The following is a 23,431-nucleotide window of genomic DNA, read 5'->3' as shown; positions in this document are numbered from 1 at the left end:
TGGGTCCCTGATTGACTCCAGCTGCAGAAGCTGAGGCTGCTTGGCCTGGGGTATTGTTTGTGGGAGATAAGTAACACAAATTACTTATTTGTATCTTTATTTGAGAGCTTATGATTTACTTTGCATGTGTACTTCTTGATGTTTTATTTATTGCCCATGACTGCTTTTGTTACGTTTAGAATTAGTAATTTTGTTCGTTTTACAAGACACCTTGAACATGGTTTGAACTATGGAAAGGCAGCATACAGATAATACAGGGATCAGCAAACTTATTCAGCAGGGGGCCAGTCCACTGTCCCTCAGACCTTGTGGGGGGCAGACTATATTTTTTGGGGGGGATGAATGAATTCCTATGCCCCACAAATAACCCAGAGATGCATTTTAAATAAAAGTACACATTCTACATATGTAAAAACACGCTGATTCCTTAACCATCCGCGGGCCGGATTTAGAAGGCGATTGGGCCGCGTCCGGCCCCCGGGTCTTAGTTTGCCTACCCATGGATAAAATGATTATGGATGAACGTATATCACTTCTCAGTATTTTCTTCTCCATGCCCAACTCCCTCAAGCATTCCTCGTAAGGCTTGGTTTCTGGACCCTTGAACATTTTGGTCACCCTCCTTTGCACACATTCCTTTGCACACCCTTCTTTGCACAACATCTTTCTTAAATTGTGGCACCCAGAACTGGACACAGTACAGTGGTACCTCGGGTTACATACGCTTCAGGTTACATACGCTTCAGGTTACAGACTCTGCTAACCCAGAAATAGTACCTCGGGTTAAGAACTTTGCTTCAGGATGAGAACAGAAATTGCGCAGCGGCAGCAGGAGGCCCCATTAGCTAAAGTAGTGCTTCAGGTTAAGAACAGTTTCAGGTTAAGAACGGACCTCTGGAACGAATTAAGTACTTAACCCGAGGTACCACTGTATTCCAGCTGTGGTCTGACCAAGGCAGAATAGATCAGTACAATTACTTCATTTGATCTAGACACTAGACTTCTGTTGATGCAGCCTAGAATAGCATTAGCTACTTTTGCTGTTGCATCATACTCTTGACTGATGTTTAGCTTGTGGTCCACCAAGACGCCTAGATCCTTTTCACATGTACTGCTGCCAAGTCAGGTGTGCATCTGTAGCGCCACAAATCCAACTCAATGGTATAACGTTGGAAAATGTCGATCACTTCTCCTACCTAGGCAGTTATCTTTCCACAAGGGCCAACATTGATGCCGAAATCCAGCATCGCCTGAGCTCTGCGAGTGCGGCTTTCTCCCGATTGAAATGCAGAATGTGTCAGGACCGGGACATTTGCAGGGAAATCAAAATGCTTGTTTACAAATCTATTGTACTACCAAACTTACTGTATGCTTGTGAAACATAGACCACTTACAAACACCATCTCCAACTCCTCGAAAGATTCCATCAACGGTGTCTCCAAAATTTTTTACACATGACATGGGAAGACAGGCGAACTAATGCCAGTGTACTGGAAGAAGCAAAGATCACCAGTGTTGAAGCGACGATTCTTCAAGCATCAACTTCGTTGGACTGGTCATGTTGTGCGGCTGCCTGATTATCGTCTTCCAAAGCAACTTCTCTATTCTAACTTATTGCTGGTGGTCAACAAAAGAGGTTTAAAGGCTGTCTCAAGGCAAATCTTTAAAAATGTAGTATACACACTGACAGCTGGGAAACACTGGCCTGCGAGCGCTCCAGTTGGAGAACAGCCTTTACCAAAGGTGTCACGGGCTTTGAAGACACTCAAACTCAGGACGCAAGGGAGAAACGTGCTGAGAGGAAAGCATGCTTGGCAAATCCACACCGTGATCAACTCCCGCCTGGAAACCAAGGTCCCCACTGTAGAAGGACGTGTGGATCCATAATTGGCCTCCACAGTCACTTACGGACTCATTGTTAAGACCGTGTTTATGGAAGACAATCTTACTTGGCTACGAGGGATCACCAAAAAAGCATCTGGTTATTTCTGCGTAAGTGTAGAACCATCCATTTGCCCCTGTTGAAATTAATTAATTAACCAGCAGACTTAATTAACCAGCAAACTAAGCCAACCTTCTTTGTTTTGGGCTGGATGGCTGGGTGGCAGTTGGCATTGACCTGCAGGCTTCTCTTTGCCTTTCACCAGTGGGCAGAAGTGGAATCTGCCAGCGGTAGCGAAGAGATCTCTGTGTGCCACCTCTGCCTTCTGTCCTGGCTGTTGCACAGATGTGGCGCTACTGAAAAGCCCTACTGGGCTTTGCGGATGGAGAAAAAGGGCAGTTAGGATTGCTCCCTGAAAAGATAGATGATTTTTAAAACTGGACTGCTGTGCATCTAATCTGCTCAGAGAGGCTGAACTTCATGCACTAGGTACCCGCTGACCCTCAAACCGTGCCGTTTGTTTATTCCACGCTCCAGGTATCTTTGCACCCAGGTGACTGCCAACTGAACTCCACCAGCTGGTAAAGTCTGAGCCCCATGACTGCATTTATGAGGTGTGTTATCGACGCTTCTTGCAGAAGTCTGGCGTCAACAGCTGATAATGGGGGGCAGGCAGCAGGCAAAGGGCTCCCACCTGGGGAAGGAGATAGGCAATAAGGTGCAGGAAGCACGTCAGGGCAAAGAAGAGCCTGCTGGATCAGGCCAGTGCCCTGTTCTCACAGTGGGCAACTGGAAACCCACAAGCAGGATTTGAACACAAGAGCCCTCTTCCCTCCTGCAGCTTCCAGCAACTGATATTCAGAAGCCTTGCTACTTCCAACTTTGGAGACAGAGCAGAACCATCCTGTCTAGGAGCCATCAGTAGCCCTCTCCTCCTCCATGAATTATTACTATTATTATTATTTTACCAACAACCGAAACACAAACAGTGAAACCCTCCAGGCAGCTGATACATTGGGTATACATAATAATAACATATTCAAATCAACCATATGTACAATGCTATATACATTAACACTCCTCCCTCCACAAGGTTTATTTAACTTTTAGCATTTTAATTGCCCCAAATAGTTCAAATCTGCTCAAATAATTCAGTATCGTCTCAAACCAATCCTCCTCCTTCTCACTGACCTTAAACCCTTTTGTTTTGTATATCTTAACAGTTAGATATTCTAAGATTATAATATTTTTCAGTTTTTTCCTCCATTCCTAGCTCTTCAGCATTTTCCCGATTACTCGCTATAACCTGTCTGGCTGCAATTACCATCAATTTTACCCATTTACATTCCTCTTTTGTTTCTAACTTGGTGCTACTCAGGCTAATAAGAACCATTAATTTAGATATTTCCACCTTCCTACCCACAATTCCTGATATTTCTCCTCCACGAATTTCTCTCATCCTCTTTTAAAGCCAACTAGCTTAGAGGCCATCCCAGCTTCCTGTGGCAGGGAGTTCCTCAGTTTAAACATGCGCTGCTGGGAGAAATGCTTCCTTTTATCTGTCCCGAAACTTCCCGCAAGTCACTGTCTCTAGGAATCCTGCATCCGCTTGCCAACGCTGCCGAAACTGTTGGCTTCATCTCACAGCGTAATCTGGAGACCGTGAGCACCAGTGGGGCAATGTTCTGGCTGCTTCTGGCGGTGGCAGCAGCGGCAGCAGCTTTGAGTTGTGTGTTTGTGCCAGGGCACCCAGGCCAGACCTAGCTGAGCCCAGGGAGGTAACAACATGTCCTGGTGATGGATGGGCTGTGCAGTTTATCAGCTGGGCTACCGGTATTAATGGATGCATGGAAAAGAAGATTGCATGGAGAAGAATGAACAGTCAACAGGGGGCCATTCCTTCAGGCCACACCACAGCCGCACCCTATATTTAAGGCACATTGCTTCCCCCAAAGAAACCCAGCAGCTATAGTGTCAGGTGTGCGTGCAGGAGCCAGGCCCTGTGACCAATAGGACTTGGCAGGACTGGGGCCTTCCTAAGTTTGTTCTGGAGAGGCAAGGTGCGGCCTCACAGGTGAGGCCAATTGGTAACTCACAGCACCTGGTGGCAACAGCTAGGAAGGGATATAAGGTCAGCATTTTCCTTCGACTCTTTGCCACAGCAACACACTTCCTGCCTTTGGCTTCTTGTTTCCTGATCCTTGAACCTTGGCTTCTTGACTCCTTGCTTCCTGACCCTTGGATCCCTGACTTCATGACTCCCTGCTTCTTGATCCTCGGACCCCTGACTTTGTGACTCCTTTCTTCCTGACCCTCAGATCCTTGGCTTCTTGACTCCCGGCTCTCTGACCCTCGGACTCTTGGCTCCTGGCTTCTGGACCCCTGTTGCTGCTCCCACCCCGTCATCTTGCCTTCGGTCCTGACATCCCCTGCCGGGACTTCGATCGCCCGTGAACCGGACCATGACATATAGGTTGTTAAGGGTGCCGTGAGCTGTAGCTCTGTGAGGGATAAACTACAGTTCCCAGGATTCTTTCGGGGAAGCCATGTACTTTAAGTGAATGGCATGGAAGTTTTAGCCAGGGGAAAGGCAGGAGAAAGGTTTAGCAAGAATCGCTGCTGAGAATTCCTTATCTGAGATACCAGAAACTTCTCTAGAGATTTGTAAGAACATCAGAAGAGCCTGTTGGATCAGTCCAGCACCCTGTTCTCACAGGGGTTGACCAGATCCCACAAAGAGAAACCTGCAAGCAGGACTCAAACAATTCTCCCCTCCTGGGGTCTCCAGGATTCAGAAGCATTGCCACCCCCCAGCTGTGGGGGCAGAGCAGCGCCATCCTGGCTAGGAGCCATTGATAGCTCTCTCCTCCTCCATGAATTTGTCTCATCCTCTTTTAAAGCCATTCAAATTGGTGGCCATCACTGCTTCCTGTGGGAGGGAGTTCCACAGGTTAACGAGGCGCTGTGTAGTTTAACTGTCCCAAATTTTCCCAGCATTCAAATTCATTGGATGTCCACAAGTTCTTGTGTTATGAAAAACTTTTCTCTATCCACTTTCCCTATGCAACTCATAATTATATAAATGTCTACCATGTTGCCTCTTGCTTGACTTTTCTCTAAACTAAAAAGTCTCAAATGCTGCAGCCTTTCTTCAGAGGGGAGTCACTCCATCCCCTTGCTCATTTTCTGAAGCTTTCCTTTTCTGAAGGAGCGTAACCACCTCCATCGTTCTGCCTAGACACTGAGGTCCAGTGCCGAGGGCCTTCTGGCAGTTCCCTCACTGCGAGAAGCAAAGCTACAGGAAACCAGGCAGAGGGCCTTCTCGGTGGTGGCACCCGCCCTGTGGAACACCCTCCCACCAGATGTCAAAGAGAAAAACAACTACCAGACTTTTAGAAGACATCTGAAGGCAGCCCTGTTCAGGGAAGCTTTTAATGTTTGATGCATTACTGTATTTTAATATTTTGTTGGAAGCTGCCCAGAGTTGCTGGGGAAACCCAACCAGAGGGCGGGGTAGAAATAATAAATTATTATTATTATTATTTATTTCCAACTATGCAATATCCCTTTTGAGGCAAGGCGAATGAAATTGTACACAGTACTCCAACTGCACCCTAGATTTGTATAAGGGCATCATGATATTTTATTTTCAGTTCCTTTCCTAATTATCCCTAGCATGGGAATTTGCCTTTTTCATGGCTGCCACACACCGGGGCCACATCTTCATCGTTTCCAGTAATTTGGAGAAGGGTGATATCCCGGAACACTGCAGGAAGAGGGACAATTTGCTCCTTGACCTCACACCAGCCAAGGAGAACTTCTGGAGGTCAGCCAAAGACTACAGTTCAGAGGTGATTCAAGCCGAAACTTCTTATATAACCTGCAATCTTCCTCATCATATCTCACACAAGGCAGGGGAGAAGTTGGCATGAAGACAAGGTATTAGACTTCGGTTTGCCTGTCTGCACTCTGATCTCAGCAGCTCTAAACAAGCTTTCCAGGAACTTTCTGTCGCCATTAAGAATGTCAAAAGAACTCAGCTGCTGCTGGATCAGACCAAAGGGAGACCGCAGAATCCAGCTCCTTCCTTTGGAGAGTAGCCGGTCTCAGAGGACTCTGGAATACCCACAACCAGGGCAGGAGACAGCTGCCAATCGAGGCCACAGTGACATTGACAGTATAGCCGCCGACACCCATAGGATTTCCATTATTTTGTAAAAATTATACCCTGCTTGATTGCAAACAACAACACACACCCCTTAAAGCACTTTACGAAAAAGTTCAAGCAATACAGATGTTGTTGTTTAGTCATTTAGTCGTGTCCGACTCTTCGTGACCCCATGGACCAGAGCACGCCAGGCCCTCCTGTCTTCCACTGCCTCCCGCAGTTTGGTCAAACTCATGCTGGTCGCTTCGAGAACACTGTCCTACCATCTCACCCTCTGTCGTCCCCTTCTCCTTGTGCCCTCCATCTTTCCCAACATCAGGGTCTTTTCCAGGGAGTCTTCTCTTCTCATGAGGTGGCCAAAGTCTTGGAGCCTCTGCTTCAGGATCTTTCCTTCCACGGGGCACTCAGGGCTGATTTCCTTAAGAATGGATCAATTTGATCTTGCAGTCCATGGGACTCTCAAGAGTCTCCTCCAGCACCATGAATACACCATAATGTGAAACTTTCAGGAAAGTTAAGGCAACAGTAGGCTGGGGACAGATTAAAACTGGCACCAGGTTTCTAAGCATCTGGGAAGGCTCGTCTCAACAAAAATATTTTTAGCAGGTGCCAGAAAGACTGTGGTGAAGGCTCTGGCCTGGGGTCAAGAAGCAGGGAGTTCCAAAGATGCTGCCTCACTAAAAGGGGAAGTTCTTACAAATGTCATTCAGATATCATGTGGCAGCTGTAAAAGGGCCAGTTCCTCCACCATTTGAAGCGGCTGAGTGGGCAGACGTGGAGCAAGGCGATCTCGTAGGTAAACTTATCCTCTGGGAATCTGTCTAATCCTCTTTTGGATGCCTCTAAGTTAGAGGCCATGACGGCATCCTGTTCATTCTTTAGATTAACTCTGCGCTATGTCAGAGGTTGGGAACCTCCAGCCCAAAGGCCAAATCTGACTTGGCATGGGGGCCACTTTGGCCACAAGGTCACTTCCCCTAAATCACACCTGCTGGCCTTACACCTGATGGCGCATGTAAGTAACATCAGCTGCAGGTCGGGCGGAGATGCAGTCAGATCAGGAACAGTTTCCCTGTTGGGGATCTTGACGATGGAGCTGATCCCTGCAGAAAGCCATTTAGCCAGTCCTATGATTGGCGCTGTGGGTTAAACCACAGAGCCTGGGACTTGACGATCAGAAGGTCGGGGGTTCAAATCCCTGCGACGGGGTGAGCTCCTGTCGCTCGGTCCCTGCTCCTGCCAACCTAGCAGTTCGAAAGCACATCAAAGTGCAAGTAGATAAATAGATAGTGCTCCGGCGGGAAGGTAAACGGCGTTTCCGTGCGCTGCTCTGGTTCGCCAGAAGTGGCTTAGTCATGCTGACCACATGACCCGAAAGCTATACGCCGGCTCCCTCGGCCTATAGAGTGAGATGAGCGTCACAACCCCAGAGTCGTCCGTGACTATACCTAATGGTCAGGGGTCCCTTTACCTTTACCTTCATGCTTGACGCTGGCAATAACATCAGGCCAGTGGCCCATCGAAACCAGAATCCTGTTCTCACAGGACTTCCGGTCAGCGCCGGCGACCGTAATGGCGGATTTCCTCTGAACACCGGAGGAAATCGGCTTCGTGGAGCTGGGGTTCTACCGCTACGGCGAAGCGGGGACCCGAAAAAAATCACAGGTGGGGAAGCCTGTGAGCTGAAGGCTCGGCGGGCTCCATTTGTGCCCCCCCCCTCGCTGCAAAGGAGCCTTTTTAAAGGTTTCGGAACGGACCGGGGGTGAGGGGTGTGGAGCTGAGAGCTGTCTACCCGTCTCCGCGAAGTGAAGCCGCACAGCCAGGGTCGGAGAGCGCTGATTTCTTTTCTGGCAAATTGGACTCAAAAACAACTACCCGTGAGTAGGAATTTGACATATATTGGGAAGAAATTACTAAGAATTCGGCCGAAACGGGGGAAGGTAAAAACAGGAAGTCTGCCTTCCCGGACTGTTAACAGATCAAAGTAAAGAGACTTCAAAGCTGGGACTTGGAAAGAGGAGTTCTCGGGAGGATTAAAACCCAATATCTGAAGAGAAAACCTATCCCACTGTCAGCAGGAACAGTGGATAGATATCTGAAAGATCTTAGACCTGCAAGGAAAGAATTTTTAAAATACATCTGCTGACTTTAAAACTTGGGAACGGACTGCCTATGACAGAGAAGCCGATCAGAGGGATCTGTCAAATGGAGAATGGAGTTTAAAGTTTGACTGCTCTGCAAAGGATACAGTAGCTGGGAAAGGAAAGGAACATTTTGGGACTAAAAATTTGATACTAAGAAACGGGGACTTTTTGAACATTATTGGTTATAAAGTTACAACAAGAAGTTGGTTTGAGACCCCTAGTGGCAACTACGTTGCAAAGACATTTTAGACTGTAAGTTTTGCTGTGGGAAAATTCCTATGCTATCAAAACAAATTCCCTGAGTGTGTGACTGACCTTGGGAGTGCATGTGAGTGTTATGGCAGACAAAGCAGAGTTGACACAGGAGAAAACTACCAGATCCGGAAAACATTATAAAGTAGATACCACTAGAAGGCCCTCAACGGGGGGTGCAGCGGGCACAGCAGGAGCTGCTGCCCCACAGGCAAAATTAAAGGTTATGTCAACTGATGAATTGTTAGCCCAAGCACTGGGTAAAATTGATGCATCTTTGGAGAAACTGGCAAACAGAGTTGAAGAGACAAATAAACAAGTAGCAGAGGCTTGTGCAAAAATTGAAGTGAACACTGCAAGCATTAATTTGAATACCTCAAGTATAAATGAATTAGGGAAAAAGGTGAACTCTAATACGCAGTCTATTGAAAAATTATTGGAAGAATCGGCGTCAACTAGAAAATTGGCTGAAGAAGCCAAGGAAATTGCAACTGCTGCCCAGGAACAGATTCCACCGGTACATAAGAAATTTGAAGAATACGACTTGACGTTCTCGATGATAGATCTTGAAAGAAAGGCGAGAAATTTAAGAATAAGAGGCGTGCCAGAAAGTGAGGATAATTTGGTAGAATTTCTTACAAAAGAATTTACACAATTTTGGCAAAAGGACCTGGGAGAGGAAGAATTCACTATTGTGAGTGCTTTCAGACTTGGCAGAAGACAAGGAAAGAATAAAGCAAGAGACTGTCTGATAATTTTGAAAACTAAGGAAGAAAGAGATAAGATACTGAACTTACATTACCAAAGAACCCTAGAAATTGGGGACACTTATGTGGAAATCTTTAAAGATATACCTAAACATATCCTGGAGGTAAGGGCCCACTACAGAGACTTGGTTGCCTTGCTGAGGAAAAACAGAATAATCTTCAGGTGGGAATTCCCACAAGGCCTATCTTTTAAATATAGAGGAAAGAAAATAAGAATAAGGACAGTGAACGACAAGGACAAGTTTTTGAAAGACCACGAAGAGGACCTGCAGAAGGAAGTGGACTCTGTTGAGGACGTATTGATGCCAGGACAAGGACTTTTGGAGATTGCAAATTTGATATCTGGACGCTCCGGCCCAAGGAGAGACAAGCCACCGACAGAAGAAGAACAACAACTTGGTGCAGTAGGAGGGAAAGCTAACTAATCAATCATGTCTCTGCAACTTTTAAGCTGGAATTGTAATGGATTGAACTCCCCTAGAAAAAGAAAAGAGATATTTCATATATTAAAGAAAGAACATTTGGACCTGATTTGTTTACAAGAGACTCATGTCACGAGGCTACACAGGAAAGTATTGGTTAATAAAAGATTAGGGCAAGAATTTATTTCGTCTGACAAAGTTAAAAAAAGAGGAGTGGTGATTTATGCTAAGGAGAAATTTTCACCGAAATTTATCCTCAAAGATGAGCAAGGAAGATATTTGGCCATTGAAATTCAGTTTCAAGGGGAGAAACTTTTGATAGTAGGTGTGTATGCACCAAATGAGGGGAAGTCGGAATTTTTCAAGAAATTGCATGAGACTTTGATGGACTTTATGGATTACAATATAATTTTGATGGGGGACATGAATGGAGTTGTATCAACCAATATGGACAAGGCCCAAAAACAGGTAGTTACCAAAGATGGTAGACTGCCAAAAACTTTTTTTGAAATGACTGACAACATGGACTTGATTGATATCTGGAGAACTAAGAACCCCTTGGAGAGAGAAGGAACATTCTTCTCTGAAGCCAAGATGACATGGACCAGAATTGACCAAATCTGGATTACTAGAGGAATGGCTCCAAAGATAAAAAAAGTGGAAATCTGCCCCAAAACATGCTCCGACCATAATGCTGTAAAGATGGAGATGAAGTCAACAACAACCGGAACCTTTAGATGGAGGATGAATGACACCTTATTTAGAGGTGAAGAAGTATACAACAAGGCCCAAAAGACTCTAAAAGACTATTTTGAATTAAATTTGCCAACAAATGTGGAGAAAAGAGTAATCTGGGACGCAAGTAAAGCCGTGATGAGAGGGTTTTTGATACAACAGAATGCATTAAAAAAGAGAAGGCAAAATGAGAAAAAAGATAAAATTTTGGAGAAAATTAAAGAAGGTGAGAAAAAATTGAGAGCCAAGCCGAAGTCACAAGAGATTCTGAGAGAAATAAAGATATATCAAACACAATATATGGAATTGATGAATCAGGAAATAGAATGGAAAATTAAACAAATGAGACAGAAGACATTTGAATCGGCGGATAAATGTGGGAAATTACTGGCATGGCAATTGAAAAAAAGACAAAAACTGAATACAATTACAAACCTGGAAGTAGAAGGAAAAGATATAAACAATCCAAATGAGATAAGAAATTGTTTCCAGAAGTACTTTAAGCAATTATACACACAAGGGCCACAGAATGAAAGGGACATTGATGGATTTTTGAAAACAAATGGATTACAAAAAATTTCACAGGAAAGTAAAGCATTGCTGAACTGTAAAATAACAGATCAGGAGATAGAAGGTGCCATCTTAAATATGCAATTGGGCAAATCCCCGGGACCGGATGGACTGACTTCCAGATACTATAGATCCTTGAAGGATTGGATAGTACAACCTCTGAAGGAAGTCTGCAATGAGATTTTGGAAGGGAAAAAGGCACCAGAATCGTGGAAAGAGGCCTACATTACACTTATACCGAAAACAGAGACTGAAAAGACTCAACTTAAAAACTACCGTCCCATATCCTTATTAAATGTGGATTACAAAATCTTTGCTGACATTTTAGCCAAGAGACTGAAAAGAGTATTGATTGAAGAGATACATAAGGACCAAGCGGGCTTTCTGCCAGGAAGACACATATCTGACAATTTGAGGAATGTAATTGACATTTTGGAAAAGCTAGATGTGGACATAAATACTAAAGCTGTTCTGATATTTGTGGACGCGGAGAAAGCCTTCGACAACATTTCTTGGAGTTTTATGAAGAAGAATCTACAGGGTATGGGGGTAGGCCAAGGTTTTGAAAACGGTATAGGTGCAATATACTCTGAACAAAAGGCCAAATTAATTGTAAATAATGTGGTTACGGAACAATTTAAGATTGAAAAAGGGACACGACAAGGATGCCCAATTTCCCCTTTACTTTTTATATCGGTCCTGGAGGTTTTGCTGAATATGATTAGAAGGGACCGGTTGGTCAAAGGTATACAGGTCGGAGCCAAACAGTATAAACTGAGAGCTTTTGCAGATGATCTAGTTTTGACGTTACAGGAGCCAGAATCTAGTACTAAAAGAGTTTTAGAACTAATTCAAGAATTTGGTCAGGTGGCAGGATTTAAATTGAATAAGACCAAAACTAAGGTTTTAGAGAAAAATATGACATTGTTTGAAAAAGAGAAATTTCAGAATGAAACAGGTCTGTCTGTGGTGAGGAAGGTGAAATATCTGGGGATTAATATGACATCTAAAAATGGGAACTTATTTAAAAATAATTATGAGAAATGCTGGTCAGAAGTGAAAAAAGATCTCGAAACATGGTCAAATTTGAAGCTTTCCTTGATGGGTCGAATAGCAGCTATAAAGATGAATGTATTGCCTAAAATGTTGTTTTTGTTTCAAACATTACAAATTGTGGACAAGATGGAATGTTTTAAGAAGTGGCAGAAAGATATTTCTAAATTTGTCTGGCAGGGCAAGAAGCCTAGGATAAAATATAAGATTTTGACTGATGCAAAAGAAAGGGGTGGCTTCGCCCTGCCAGACCTCAGACTCTATTATGAGTCAGCAGCATTCTGCTGGTTGAAAGACTGGCTGCTTCTGGAAAACACAGACATTTTGGATTTAGAAGGTTTTAACAATGTGTTTGGATGGCATGCATATTTGTGGTACGACAAGGTTAAAGCTCATAAAGCGTTTAAGAATCACATTGTTAGGAGATCTTTGTTTAATGTTTGGACTAGATATAAGGATCTATTGGAAAACAAAACCCCAAGGTGGTTGTCACCAATGGAAGCGAAAGCTCAGAAAAAACTAAATATGGAGGCCAGTTGGCCAAAATATTGGGAAATTTTGGAGCAAGAAGGAGATAGACTGAAATTGCAGAGTTTTGAGAAATTAAAAAACAAAGTCCGAGACTGGTTACATTATTTTCAGATAAGGGAGGCATACAATTTGGACAGGAAAATTGGCTTCCAGGTGGAAAAATCTAAATTAGAAACAGAAGTGCTAGAACCTAAAACTAAAATCATGTCAAAAATGTATAACTTGCTGCTGAAATGGAATACACAGGATGAAACGGTTAAGTCAGCTATGATTAAATGGGCACAAGATCTTGGACATAACATTATGTTTGCTGATTGGGAACAGTTATGGACCACAGGTATGAAATTCACGGCATGTAATGCCTTAAGAGAGAATATTATGAAAATGATATACAGGTGGTACATAACCCCAGTCAAGCTCGCAAAAATATATCACTTGCCCGATAATAAATGCTGGAAATGTAAGGAAGTGGAAGGTACATTTTTTCACCTATGGTGGACGTGCCCAAAGATCAAGGCCTTTTGGGAAATGATTTATAATGAAATGAAGAAGATATTTAAGTATACTTTCCTGAAAAAAACAGAGGCTTTTCTCGTGGGTATAGTCGGCCATTTGGTGCCAAAGAAGGACAGAATCTTTTTTATGTATGCTACAACGGCAGCAAGAATACTTATAGCAAAGCACTGGAAGACTCAAGATTTACCCACTCTGGAAGAATGGCAGATGAAGTTGATTGACTGTATGGGACTAGCAGAAATGACCGGCAGAATCCGCGACCAGGGAGAAAAGTCAGCAGAAGAAGATTGGAAGAAATTTAAGGAATATCTACAGAAATATTATAAAATTAATGAACTTTGAAAAGATGTTGGTTCGAACTTTGGTGGTTTCCAGCTGTTATGATAAAGATAAGGGGGATTATAATGGTTTTTGTTACTAAATCTAAAAAAGTTGAGTGGAAAAGAAGGCGATATTTTAAAAGGAATGTTAAGAGATTAGGATTTGCTGAATTAACAAATTGAACTAGAGAACAAGAAGGGGAGGTATGAGGAAGTCAAAGAAACATGTGACTGAAAACTGTTATTGAAACTGAATTGTTTTTAATTTTTTTTTCTTTTTCTTTTTCTTTTTGTCTTTATATAAAATTGGAAAATTCAATAAATATTCATTAAAAAAAAAAACAGAATCCTGTTCTCACAGTGGCCAACCAGAATCTGTGAGACACCAACAAACAGGATTTGAATACAAGAGCCCTCTCCCTTTCTGTGGCTTCCAGGACCTGGGATTCAGAAGCCTTGCTGCCTCCAGCCATGAAGGCAAAGCATTGTCATCCTGGCTAGTAGCCATCAATAGCCTCATAGAATCTTAGAGCTGGAAGGGACCCAAACAGGCATCCCCAAACTCGGCCTTCAGATGTTTTGGGACTACGATTCCCATCATCCCTAGCTAACAGGACCAGTGGTCAAGGATGATGGGAATTGTAGTCCCAAAACACCTGGAGGGCTAAGTTTGCAGGTGCCTGATATAGTCCAACCCCCTGCGATGCAGGAATCTCAGTGAAAGCATTCCTGACAGATGGCCATCCAACCTCTGCTTAAAAACCTCTGAGGAACGAGAGGGAGACTGTTCCACTGTTAACAGCTCTTACTGTTTGTGAAATTGTCCAACCCTCTTTTAAAGCCATTCAAATTGGTGGCCATCGCTGCTTCCTGTGGGAGGGAGTTCCACAGGTTAACGAGGCGCCGTGTAGTTTAACTGTCCCCAATCTTCCCAGCATTCAAATTCATTGGATGCCCATGAGTTCTTGTGTTATGAGAGAGGAAGGAAAATTTTTCTCTATCCACTTTTCTCTATTAAAGTCATCCCAAGTTGACGGCTATCACTGCTTCCTTTGGCAGTGAGTTCCACAGTTTAACTATGCATTGCGCAAAAAATTACATTTCCCCGCCTCCCGTCCCGAATCTTCCAGCATTCAGTTTCGTTGCGTGTCCATAGTGTTATGAAAGAGGCAGAAAGACTTTAGGCAGGCTCTCTCTGCCCTCGAGAACCCAGCGGTGCCCAGATTTTGCCGTCTGTTCACTCACCATACAGACACACAGGTACACATCCTGTTCTTCCTCCTCTGGGTCCGTATGGCCTGAGGCATCCCAGCTATGAGGAAGCTGGCGGGAGTGAAGTCGCTGGGGAACCCCCCACCCAGGATGACGCAATCCCAGGGGCCCTTCCTATGTTGAAAGAGCTCAGGTTCCTTTCCATGAATGGGAGCAGAGAAGCAAGTGAAAAGAAAGTGGGCAAATATTGAAGTTAACTTAAAAGGTGCGTGACGAAGGTAGGGGGGAAAGGAGGAGGAGAGGCATGGCAGCAGCAGCAGAACACTTTGCTCTGGGTGGGGAAATTAGTCCCCCACCCCACCCAGAGCAGAAGTGAGAGAAAGAGGTTTTAACATGCAGCTTAAAAATAACAATAATACTGGTTTTATTTAGATTTTAAATTGGGCGGGGGTCAATGAGTTTTTGGTTTCGGAACTCTCGCAATAATTCTAATATATCCTTTTGAGGAAATGGGTTAGTATCTCTCATGACTTACATCCTCCCTTCCTCTAAGGAAGTTGGTGTCCACACTTCTCCTTTCCAATCCTCACAACAACCCTGTGAGGTCAGTTGGGCTGAGAGGCAGTGATTCGATCACAAGAGAGGTTATTTCAAGAAAATTAACTACGAACCCCAAAATCTGAGATCCTCTCTAAACCCAGTCCAAAGTTTTGCAGGTGGGGTTTTTGTTTTGTTTTGTTTTGTTTGCAGCATTTTGCTGCGAAAACCCTGTGTTTTGCAGCACCCCACAAAACTGATCAATTGATACATCAAATGTGGGGTTCGTACTTAACGTTAACTATGAAATTTGGGGTCCCCTCCAAACCAGTGCCAAACAGTTGCAGTTGTTTTGTACTGTTTTTCTGTTAAAACTCCACATTCCGCAGCGTCCTGCAAACTGAGCAATTGTTGCTCAAACCTACGGTCATAGCTATTGCCCCAAAACCCAGCGCTGTCCACTCCAAACTGGTGCCAAAGTCTGGCAACCGTTTCCAGCGACTGGCATTCAGAAACATATACAACCTCTGACTCTGGTGGCAGAGCATAGGGGGCTAATGGCCATCAATAGACCTCTCCTCTGTGTTGTTACGGAAAAATCTAAGTGTGAGGCTGCTCAGTCACCCAGCTGGTCGGGCAGAGCCCACGGGTCCCGGCGGAATAAAGGAAGGAGTCCAGCTACCAACCGGAGCAAATAGCTGTAGACCCAAGTTTGTTGCGCAACAGGTTCAAAGAGGAATTTTGAACCCTGAGGATGGGGTGACAAAGACTTTTAAAACTTTCCCACTGTATCCCATGTTATGTACTGAGTTGAATAGGATCCAAACTGCAGCAGTCTGATTGGTCCTAGAACAATAGGATCCAGAATGCAGCAGTCTGATTGGTCCTAGAACAATGCAACAGTATGATTGGTTGGCAGGAACCACCCAATCATTCTCCAGATAGAAGCGAATCCACAACCTGATTGGCTTACAGTAGAATTCCGGAATTAGCCAATCATGTGCAGCCCATTGTGTAAATAATGTATATAAAGCAGATACTTTGAGGGGACTTTCATTCATTCCTCCCCACCACTATGAGCTGAATAAAGAACATGAAATCACTTTGCGACTCTGAGTATATTTCATCCCAGAATACAGTTCGTACAGCATCATTGCTACATCACTGACATGTCACAAAAGAGGAGGGGTAGATAGGGGTTACACTAGTTTCACCTTGGCAAAGATGTTCAGACAAGTCCTTGGTACAAGATTAGCATAAGCAGACATGGCAGGGCAAGACTCAGGTATAAGATGAGCATAGGCAAACACTTCTGAAGTCCCACCACCCAAAGTACAATAGAACTTCCTTTGCATGTCTGGACCCCTTGGCAAGTTTGGTGGTGGGATTAGGCTTTCCTTGGCCAACAATCAGCTCAGCAATTGTCACCTCTGGGAACTTCCTGGAGTCCCTTTCAAGGGGAAAATAGCTTTGGAATGGAGAATGGCAAAGGAGTTCATTTTATACTATAAAATATAAAAAGTTGTTCGGCGGTTGCCGAACAACTCCAGGCACGCCTGGAAGAAGCGGACCATTTGGATCCCTTCCAGTTGGGATTCAGGCCTCATCATGGGACTGAAACTGCCTTGGTCGCACTGGTTGATGATCTCCGGCAGGCTAGGGACAAAGGTGAGAGCTGTTTGCTAGTTCTGCTGGATCTCTCAGCGGCGTTTGATACCATCGACCATAACATCCTTCTGGACCGTCTGGAGGGGCTGGGAGCTGGGGGCACTGTCACACAGTGGTTCCGCTCCTTCCTCCTGGGCCGTGTTCAGAAAGTGGTGGTGGGGGATGAGTGTTCAGACCCCTGGGCTCTCACTTGTGGGGTGCCTCAGGGTTCTGTCCTCTCCCCCATGCTTTTCAACATTTACATGCAGCCGCTGGGAGAGATCATCAGGAGGTTTGGGCTGGGTGTTCATCAGTATGCGGATGATACCCAGCTCTACCTCTCTTTTAAATCAGAACCAGTGAGGGCGGTGAAGGTCCTGTGTGAGTGTCTGGAGGCGGTTGGAGGATGGATGGCGGCTAACAGATTGAGGTTGAATCCTGACAAGACAGAAGTACTGTTTTGGGGGGACAGAAGGCGGGCAGGTGTGGAGGATTCCCTGGTCCTGAATGGGGTAACTGTGCCCCTGAAGGACCAGGTGCGCAGCCTGGGAGTCATTTTGGACTCACAGCTGTCCATGGAGGCACAGGTCAAATCTGTGTCCAGGGCAGCTGTTTACCAGCTCCATCTGGTACGTAGGCTGAGACCCTATCTGCCTGCGGACTGTCTCACCAGAGTGGTGCATGCTCTGGTTATCTCCCGCTTGGACTACTGCAATGCACTCTACGTGGGGCTACCTTTGAAGGTGACTCGGAAACTACAACTAATCCAGAATGCGGCAGCTAGACTGGTGACTGGGGGCGGCCGCCGAGACCATATAACACCGGTCTTGAAAGACCTACATTGGCTCCCAATACGTTTCCGAGCACAATTCAAAGTGTTGGTGCTGACCTTTAAAGCCCTAAACGGCCTCGGTCCAGTATACCTGAAGGAGCGTCTCCACCCCCATCATTCTGCCCGGACGCTGAGGTCCAGCGCCGAGGGCCTTCTGGCGGTTCCCTCATTGCGAGAAGCAAAGCTACAGGGAACCAGGCAGAGGGCCTTCTCGGTAGTGGCGCCCGCCCTGTGGAACGCCCTTCCAGCAGATGTCAAAGCGATAAACAACTACCTGACATTCAGAAGACATCTTAAGGCAGCCCTGTTCAGGGAAGTTTTTAATGTGTGATATTTTACTGTATTTTTGGTTTCTATGGAAGCCGCCCAGAGTGGCTGGGGAGGCCCAGCCAGATGGGCGGGGTATAAATAATAAATTATTATTATTATTATTATTATTATTATTAAAGCTAGGTAACTTCCCTGAGCTGTCAATTTGAAAGGATGTTGTTGTTGTTGTTTAGTCATTTAGTTGTGTCCAACTCTTCGTGACCCCATGGACCAGAGCACGCCTGGCACTCCTGTCTTCCACTGCCTCCCGCAGTTTGGTCAAGCTCATGCTGGTAGCTTCAAGCACACTATCCCACCATCTCGTCCTCTGCTGTCCCCTTCTCCTTGTGCCCTCCATCTTTCCCAACATCAGGGTCTTTTCCAGGGAGTCTTCTCTTCTCATGAGGTGGCCAAAGTCTTGCAGCCTCAGCTTCAGGATCTGTCCTTCCAGTGAGCACTCAGGGCTGATTTCCTTCAGAATGGACAGGTTGGATCTTCTTGCAGTCCATGGGACTCTCAAGAGTCTCCTCCAGCACATAATTCAAAAGCATCAATTCTTCAGCCTACTTTATGGTCCAGCTCTCACTTCCATACATCACTACTGGGAAAACCATAGCTTTAACTAAGGTGATGTCTCTGCTTCTTAAGATGCTGTCTAGGTTTGTCATTGCTTTTCTCCCAAGAAGCAGGCGTCTTTTAATTTTGTGACAGCTGTCACCGTCTGCAGTGATCATGGAGCCCAAGAAAGTAAAATCTCTTCCTCTTCTATTTGCCAGGAGGTGATGGCCCAGTGGCCATGGCATAATATTTGTAACATTTAACTTTAAAGATGTGTCGCCACCCCCGTAATTTCTGTAACAGTGTCCAATCCCCTTTTAAAGCCATCAAGGCTGGTCTGAAAGCCATCTCTTCTGCCCATGCTCAGAGGGTCTGAAGATTTGTCCCATGACTAACTCCCCTTGCTGTAGTCAGAGCAGGGAGGCTGGGACGACAATTCTCCTTCCACCTGGGGCTTAAGGCCTTGCTTGGTTAGCCCTTAGCACAGCTGAGCCCCTAGGAGTGGGCTAATCCTGGAGCAAGCGGGACTTGTTGCTCCAAGTGAGCCTCCGGTTATTAACTTTAAGGGTGTGGAGCCAGGATTGCAGTCACCAAACCAGAATGGATTGTCTATCTCTGTTTGCTGTTTGTCTTGGCCACATCGCTCTGCTCATTAAGCATCACAAACCTAAACCGCAGAGGAAAAGAAGACATTCTTTGTACACAGCAAGATTGTCAGGGAGGATTTCTGTGAGATCAGTGCATAGCGGCAAAGTTCCAGGGTTATAATTTGCTTCAAAACAATAATTAAAAACCAACAACCTTGCAGGTTCTTCTGTAAGTTTGAAGGTGTGCAGGGGAGCAGCAAAAACTACAGAGATCCTATGGCTCCTTAAATACTCGCAGATTTATAATGGTGTAATCTGCTTTCATGGTGGTTTCTTGTTTTGCACCTGATGAAAGAGCTTCTACAGTAATCCCCCAAAGCTTTTGCCGGATCTGCACGTATTTAATGTTCCATTACCCTGTTTTGTTGTGCTGGTAAGTTAGGAGCTATTTATAACCTGAGCAGTTACACAGCACTTTCAGAACATTCTCATGCTGGAGAGATAATGTGATGTAGTGGTTAGAGCATCAGACTAGGTCCTGGGAGACCAGGGTTCGAATCTCCAGTAAGCGATGAAGCTTTCCTGGGTGACCTTGGGCCAGTCATCACCTCTTAGTTCTAGCCTACTTTGCAGGGTTGTTGTGAGGATAAAATGGAGGACAAGAGAAATGGGCTGCAGGGGGTTGGAATGGATGACCCTTTGGGTCCCTTCTATCTCTCTGATTTAATGAATGCTGCCATGAGTCCCTTGGCTGAAAGGTGGAATATAAATGAAGTCAGTGTACTTGCCAAATCCTCACGTTTTAGAATCATAGAACTGTAAGTTGGAAGGGACCATGACGAGTGAAATATATTCGGAGTCGAGAGTGGATTTCATGCTCTTTATTCAGCTCATAGTGGTGAGGAGGAATGGAAGTTCCTCCAAAATGTCTGCTTTATATACATTATTTACACAATGGGCCCCACGTGCTTGGCTAATTCTGGGATTCTCCTGTAGGCCAAACAGGTTGCAGATTCACTTCCAACTGGAGCTGGTTTGGGTGGCTCCTGTGGACCAATCAGACTGCTGCATTCTGGGTTCTATTGTTCTAGGACCAATCAGACTGCTGCATTCTGGACCCTATTGTTTGAGGACCAATCACACTGCTGCAGTCTGGACCCTATTGTTCTAGGACCAATCAGGCTGCTGCATTCTGGACCCTACTGTTCTAGGACCAATCACACTGCTGCCTTTTGGATCCTATTCAACTCAGTACATAACAACGAGGGTCATTTATTCCAACCCCCTGCAAAGCAGGAATCTTTTGCTCGACGTGGGGCTCAAACCCACAACCCTGAGATGAGATCAAGGATCTCATGCTCTACCAACTGAGCTATCCGGTAAACACAGAAAGCTGGGATGTGTGCAGAGGAGGGCAACCAGGATGATAAAAGGTCTGCAATTGGAAACCAAGCCTTATGACAGGCATCCCCAACCTTTGGCCCTCCAGGTTTTTGGACTACAATTCCCATCATCCCTGACCACTGGTCCTGTTAGCTAAGGATCATGGGAGTTGTAGGCCATAAGGCAGGAGGTTGGGTGTGCCTGCCTTATGAGGAATGGTTGAAGGAGCTGGGTATGTTTAGCCTGGAAAAGAAGAGATTGAGAGGAGATAGGAGAGCCAAATATCTCAAAGGCTGCTGCATGGAGCAAGCTTGTTTTCCCTTGCTCTGGAGGTTAGGACTCGAACCAGTGGCTTCAAGTTACAGGAAAGGAGATAACTTTCTGACTGTAGGAGCTGTTTGACGGTGGAATGGACACCCTGCAAAGGTGATGGACTCTCCTTCCTTGGAGGTTTTTAAGCAGAGGTTGGGCGGCCATCTGTCATGGCCGCTTTAGCTGAGATCCCTGCATTGCAGGGGGTTCGACTAGATGACCCTTGGGGTCCCTTCCAACTCTACGATTCTGTGATTCTAAATGAATGAATAAACAAGCTCAGTCACATTTACAAGAAAGCTGAGACAATAATAGAACTGTAGGGTTGGGAGGGACTGAGAAATCTCAGAAGCATGACTTAGGCCATCCAGCAAGTTCCTGGAAGAAGTGAAACCTGAACTCGTGTCTTCCTAGTCTGCTCAACCGCTACACCATGCTGACTCATTCAGTTCTTGGCTTTGAAAAGATTTTAGCTTCAAGCCTTTCTCAAACAAGAAAATAGACGTTGAAACATAAACAGAAAGCGCAGGTGCATGGGAAACATTTTCTCTCTCTCAAGGGACACCGAGTCGCAGGGGGTGGAGTGGAACCAGTAACACAATTGCTACAGGTGATTCACTATACAGTGGTACCTCAGGTTAAGTACTTAATTCGTTCCAGAGGTCTGTACTTAACCTGAAACTGTTCTTAACCTGAAGCAGCACTTTAGCTAATGGGGCCTCCTGCTGCCGCCGTGCCGCCAGAGCCCGATTTCTGTTCTCATCCTGAAGCAAAGTTCTTAGCCTGAAGCACTATTTCTGGGTTAGCAGAGTCTGTAACCTGAAGCGTATGTAACCCGAGGTGCCACTGTGTGTGTGTGTGTGTGTGTGTGTGTGTGTGTGTGTGTACACACACACACACACACACACACACACACATACAGTAATGCCCAGGAAGATTTTGCAGAATTGTTGAATTTCCCTGAAGTTCTGCATACTCAAGTTCTGATCCATTGACTCACAATACTCCATAGAGTTGGAAGGGACCAGCAAGGGGTATCTTGTCCAACCACCCCCCCGCCCGCTGCAATGAAGGAAGCGCCGCTAAAGAACCCCGGACAGATGGCCGCCCAGCCTCTGTTTAAAAATCTCCAAGGAAGGAGAGTCCACCATCTTCTAACAGAGCCAGCTGCAATGTCTGACAGCCCTTGCCGTTGGAAAGTTCTTCCTGATATACGTAGTCGGAATCTCCTTCCTTGTCATTTGAATCCATTGGAACAACTTTCTGCCATCCTCCATGTGTCAGTCCCGGGCCCTAAGGAAGTCAGATTATCCTCCCCCAGGGCCAGGGCCTTCTCAGTGATGGCTCCAACCTGGTGGAATGCTCTGTCCCATGAGACCAGGGCCCTGCAGGATTTAACTCCCTTCCACAGGGCCTGTAAGACAGAGCTATTCCGCCTGGCTTTCAATTTGAACTTAGTCTGATCTTTTATTCCCCTTCCTTCCCTCCCTCTCCCCTTTTTATGAAGATTACCCGCTCTGGGATCCGACAGCTAATTCTCCCCTGGCCTCCACACTGGCCCAAGTAGCACTAATTTAGCCAGCTAGCTCTGGTGATCATCTAATGTTTATTGGATGGATTTTCCTCCTAAATTGATTTTTTAATTCTGAATTTATTGTTATTCACGTTTTATACTGTATTTTATGCTGTTTTTGTTGCATCAATTAAGTGTTTTAAATTTGTTGTTAGCCGCCCTGAGTCCGGTTTTCTGAACCAGGAAGGGCAGGATATAAATAAAATTTTATTTTTATTATTATTATTATAGCCCTTCAAATATTTGAACATGTCTATCATACCACCTTCTTGAAGACTTCTGCTGCACTCAGAAGCTTGCCACGTTTTGTTGACTTTCTGGCGCGCCCTAATGAAGCTTTTACTTTTTGAGATTCCCCTCCCCAGCCCTGCAAACCAGCTCAGCCACTCTTGCTTTTTAAGAAAAAAATGCTATAATTATCCCTATTCAGTGCTACCACTTGCGCAATGGATCAGAACAATAGGGTCTTTTTTATGTATAAAAGAAATCACACTACCTGTGCTAACTGGCTTTCCAATGCCAGGATGTCTGCGTAACCAACAACTAATGTTTTGTGTATTGCCCCTGTTGCTTACGCAACTAACTCTATCTCTGCTCTTATCTGCTTTTCATTCCCTCTCACCTGCCTGCTGGCAATGCCCTCTTCCCAAAGTGAGTATATCTGAAAATCAGGATAACACTTCACGCATCAGTCCAGGAAAGCTGACGCGTGAGTCTTTAAGGTGACACAAAAGTCTGTGTTGATATCCCTGGAGAGGGAGGCAGGTGAAGACACACACCTGTGATTTCTACCAGGTAAATCCCTGGGCCAGTCGCTGCCTCTCAGGCTAGCCTCCCTCACAGGGTTGTTGTGAGAAGCAGGAGAACAACGTAAAGTCCACGACAATCCTGTAAAGCGACTGGCCTGAGGTCACCCAGTGAACTTCATGTTCAAGTGGGAATTCGAACCCCGGTCTCTCCGGGGTCCTAGTCCAGCACTCTAACCACTAGGCAGCACTGATTCTCTCACACCCTATGCATTGCTTCTGTGCTGCCTGTCTGGATACTTCAGCCAGAGGGGCATGCCCCTGGGTGGCCAAGGAATGTGCTGTTTATGCTCCTGAAAGTCAAGGAAATTGGCC

At 45.3% G+C, this 23,431-nt stretch overlaps 1 protein-coding gene across 1 annotated transcript in view; it reads left to right on the top strand.

The window, feature by feature from the left end:
* Positions 1–23,431, top strand: part of SLC39A4 (solute carrier family 39 member 4) — a 67,749-nt gene that overhangs the window by 3,175 nt on the left and 41,143 nt on the right. The window lies entirely within an intron of this gene.

Source organism: Podarcis filfolensis (assembly GCF_964270895.1).
Source record: "Podarcis filfolensis genome assembly, chromosome: 7".
NCBI classification, from domain to species: Eukaryota; Metazoa; Chordata; class Lepidosauria; order Squamata; family Lacertidae; genus Podarcis; species Podarcis filfolensis.
The sequence above is the reverse complement of the archived record's forward strand: the minus strand, read 5'-3'. Positions and strand labels throughout refer to the sequence as shown.